Here is a 4,152-nt window from a genome sequence, read left to right on the forward strand (position 1 = left end):
ATTTTTATGGGAGATTTTCGTATGCGTGACTTTGATTGGTGTTAAGTCGAAATACGGTTCGTGTAGTGGAAATTGCACGGGATTGATTAATGTTAACAATGCATATATTTTATATATACTGTATAATATATACTTATAAACCAGCTCCTTTGGGTTATAAGTACTTATATTATACTAAGGAAGGTTCCGTTTGTTGGTATGACGGGTTGAGCTGTAAACTCAATAGCAATAAGCTGTCGAAGGTTCGAGTCCTTTTCTTCCTAATTATCTTAGGCCTTTATAGCTCAATGGTAGAGCGGAATACTGTTAATATTCCGATAGATGTTCAATTCATCTTAGGGGCTAGGCACTAAGAATACGTATGGCGTGTTGACTTAATGGTAAAGTTTTGTGTTTCGGCCACAAGTATATAAGTTCAAGTCTTATACACGTCTATATTCTTATTTAACTACTCTTTCCTCTTTCGTTAAAAATATTTTTAATAATGGTAGTTAAATTACTTTAATTAAACTTTAATTAAATATAGAGGTTTTTTTATTCCTTTTTTTATTCATGAATAGTCTATATATTTTAAATGAAACTTTCACTAATGGTTATAGATCAGAAATATTAGATATTATATCTATAGCAGCTATATTATGTGGAATATTAGTTATTATTAGTAAAAATCCTATTGTTTCTGTATTATTTTTAATAGGTTTATTTTTAAGTATAGCTAGTTACCTAATGGTATTAGGTTTAAATTTTATTGGTCTTTCTTACTTATTAGTATACGTCGGAGCAGTGTCAATTTTATTTTTATTTATTTTAATGTTAATTAATGTTAGAATAAGTGAACTATTAAGTAATACTAGTAATAGCATACCTTTAGCTATTTTTATTACTATAGTTTTCAACTATCTTTTATATCAAATATTGCCTTATAGTGTTGCTACTTTTAATAGTTATACTGTTTATTTAAACAATACTATAAATGATATTTGATCTCATAATTATAGTGATAGTTTAAATAAATTCTTTAAATTAAATGGTACTGAATTAGACAACGGTGAAATTTCATTTGTTACTAGTAAAATATGAGATGGTAATTTAGCCGAAACTAGCCATATCTCTAGTATAGGAAATATTATGTACACTAGTTATAGTATATGATTAATATTAACTTCTATTATACTATTGTTAGCAATGGTTGGTGCTATTGTTATTACAATAAAACAAAAAAATTAATCATAAATCATTTAAGGATTTAATAACTAACTAAATTGTTAGTTTTATTCTTACCTAAATATTTTTATTATATTTAATATATACTATTAGTATAATTTAAAGTATAATAAGGGTTAGTCTTCTAATTGGTAAGAAACTTTTTTGTCAAGAAAGCAAATGTCGGTTCGAACCCGACCTAGCCCGTAAAGATAATATAAACTATAAAGGGATTAGCTTAATGGTAGAGCAACCGTTTTACACACGGTAGGCTAGGTGTTCAAGTCACCTATTCCTTAATCCTTAATATATAGTAATATATATTACGCCAAAATTATATACCTCTGGTATGCATATATTAATATATCTCTCTTTTTTAATCAAAAAAAGTTTTATATATATTAAAACACATAATTATTTATAATAATAAATGTAAATGACTAATTTGACAAGAAGTAATTTCCAAGCTCATCCTTTTCATTTAGTATCACCGTCACCTTGACCTTTATATACTTGTATTGCATTATTAACATTAACAACTAGTGGTGTATTAACAATGCACGGTTTTAATAATGCAGAAACATTTTTATCTTTAGCTTTTGTAACACTTATTTCATCTATGTCATTATGATGAAGAGACGTTATAAGTGAAGGTACATATTTAGGTAACCATACATTAGCTGTACAAAGAGGGTTAAACATGGGTGTGGCTTTATTTATAGTTTCAGAAGCATTATTTTTCTTAGCTATTTTTTGAGCCTTTTTTCATAGTGCCTTATCACCTACTGTAGAATTAGGAGCTCAATGACCTCCTATGGGTATAGAAGCAATTAATCCATTTGAATTACCTTTACTTAACACTGTTATATTATTATCTTCTGGTGTTACAGTGACATATGCTCATCATTCTTTGATACAAGGTAATAGAAGTGGAGCTTTATATGGTTTAGTTGCTACTGTTATATTAGCAGTTATATTCACAGGTTTCCAAGGTGTAGAGTATACTGTTTCTTCTTTCACTATAAGTGATGGTGCTTTTGGGTCATGTTTTTATTTTGGTACTGGTTTTCATGGGCTTCATGTTATGATAGGTACAGCTTTTATTGCTGTCGGTTTGTGACGTGTTTTAGCATACCACTCAACAGAAAATCATCATTTAGGTCTTGAGTCTAGTATTTTATATTGACATTTTGTGGATGTGGTATGGCTATTCCTTTTTATTTCAATTTACTACTGGGGTTCGTAGATATATTATCTTACCTATTCTGTATTAATTAGCCTCTTTGTTCCATCTAGTTCTTCTAAGTAATAAAGATAATGTTTTTATTATATGTTTATTAGAAGCTTATGTTATATTAGATTTATAGATAAATAATATAAATTATTTTCTTTATATGTCTAAGCTATATTATAGTGTATATTGTACTAGATTTTGTACCTACGGTATCTTATTTTAAGCCTTAAGGCTTAAAATACCCTAAATTTAGATTTAAAAATCTAAAGAGATCTTAGTTTAACGGTAAAACACTAGTCTTTTAATCTTCGTTATATGGGTTCGAATCCCATAGGTCTTATATGTTTACAGATAAAAAATATGATTATTGTTTTGACAAAACTGGTAACAATAAATATACAAAAAAAAATAAACGGCCATAGGTTAATGGTAGACCTTTCGTCTTCCAAACGATTTGTGTCGATTCGAATTCGGCTGGCCGTATACTATAATTATAATTCAGCATATTAATATTATGCTGTATATGAAAGTTCTAATAGTTTTTATATTTTTTTTCCTGATTTGATGGGTTAATTAAAAATAAAAATAGGAAAAGTTGCTATGGGTAAAGCGAGATATTTGCTAAATATTGTGTTATGCACCTGGATGTTCGAATCATCTCTTTTCCGGTATTTTTATTAAGATGTTATTAATATGTAACAATAACATCTCTACTAATTATAAGAGCATAGTTTAATGGTAAAATTTGAAGCTTCAAACTTCACTTTCTCAGTTCAAATCTGAGTGCTCTTGCTTAGTGATATATAAATTTTATTTATATTATCCATTTTGCGTATTTTAACAATATATTTACAAATTACATTCATATATTAAATCAAGGTTCCTTAGCTTAATTGGTAAAGCGTATTCTTGATAAGGATGTGTTTAGAGTTCAAGTCTCTGAGGAATCATGAATATTACTTAATATTATTTAATAATATTAGATAATAGGCAATAAAAGAGAATTGACTGAGTGGTTTAAAGTGATAAGCTTGAAACTTATTTGATTTAATAGATCACATCCGTTCAAATCGGATATTCTCTGGAATTCTTCTTTTAAAGATAAATAAAACGGATTAGAGCCAGGTTGGTTAGGCGCCTCATTTGGGTTGAGGATCTGTTATGTTCGAATCATAATAATCCGAATACAATATCTTAATGAATGTAGGTTAATAAGGTTGTATTAGTAATGTGTAAGATATCTATAAGTAATTTCTATGCATTTATGCATAGGAAAGTATATAAAGAGACTATTAGGGATACCTAGCTATATATTAAAGAGAGTAAAGAAATTTAAAATGTGTATTGCGTGAAGAAATTGTAATATTAGTTGTTCTTTAATCCGGTGAAATATCTGGTAGTAAAATACACATGAACTCTTAGAGAAATTCAATAATAAACGAAGTGAATTGAAATATCTTAGTAACTTCAGGAAAAGAAATCAAACGAGATTCTATAATTAGTGTGAATGAAAGTAGAAGAGCCTTCAAATATAGGTCATAGACTAGAAGAATAATTCGAAGATATGGTAGATATATAATAAGTAAAATGGGCAAAACCTGTTTGAATGTAAAGGGGAACCTTCCTCTAAGGCTAAATATAATATATAAGCGATAGCGTAAAAGTACTATGAAGGAACGGTTTGAAATAGTAGTCTTATAAGCAGCTCGAGTAAA

The 4,152-nt window shown here is 28.0% G+C and overlaps 7 non-coding genes across 7 annotated transcripts; all 7 read left to right on the plus strand.

The window, feature by feature from the left end:
• The first annotated feature begins 273 nt into the window (after positions 1 to 273).
• ONS95_014319 lies at positions 274 to 344 on the plus strand. Its single transcript has one exon. It is a non-coding gene; the product is annotated as a tRNA-Asn (tRNA).
• A 19-nt stretch (positions 345 to 363) lies between these two features.
• On the plus strand, positions 364 to 434 carry ONS95_014320. The gene has a single exon. It is a non-coding gene; the product is annotated as a tRNA-Arg (tRNA).
• A 903-nt stretch (positions 435 to 1,337) lies between these two features.
• Positions 1,338 to 1,410, plus strand: ONS95_014321. Its single transcript has one exon. It is a non-coding gene; the product is annotated as a tRNA-Asp (tRNA).
• A 20-nt stretch (positions 1,411 to 1,430) lies between these two features.
• On the plus strand, positions 1,431 to 1,502 carry ONS95_014322. Its single transcript has one exon. It is a non-coding gene; the product is annotated as a tRNA-Val (tRNA).
• Positions 1,503 to 2,705: 1,203 nt separating this feature from the next.
• Positions 2,706 to 2,777, plus strand: ONS95_014323. The gene has a single exon. It is a non-coding gene; the product is annotated as a tRNA-Lys (tRNA).
• A 72-nt stretch (positions 2,778 to 2,849) lies between these two features.
• Positions 2,850 to 2,920, plus strand: ONS95_014324. Its single transcript has one exon. It is a non-coding gene; the product is annotated as a tRNA-Gly (tRNA).
• A 395-nt stretch (positions 2,921 to 3,315) lies between these two features.
• Positions 3,316 to 3,387, plus strand: ONS95_014325. Its single transcript has one exon. It is a non-coding gene; the product is annotated as a tRNA-Ile (tRNA).
• Positions 3,388 to 4,152: the final 765 nt, after the last annotated feature.

The sequence above is a fragment of the Cadophora gregata genome (genome assembly GCF_030347475.1).
Source record: "Cadophora gregata isolate MNR1 chromosome Unknown scaffold_87, whole genome shotgun sequence".
Taxonomy (NCBI): domain Eukaryota; kingdom Fungi; phylum Ascomycota; class Leotiomycetes; order Helotiales; family Ploettnerulaceae; genus Cadophora; species Cadophora gregata.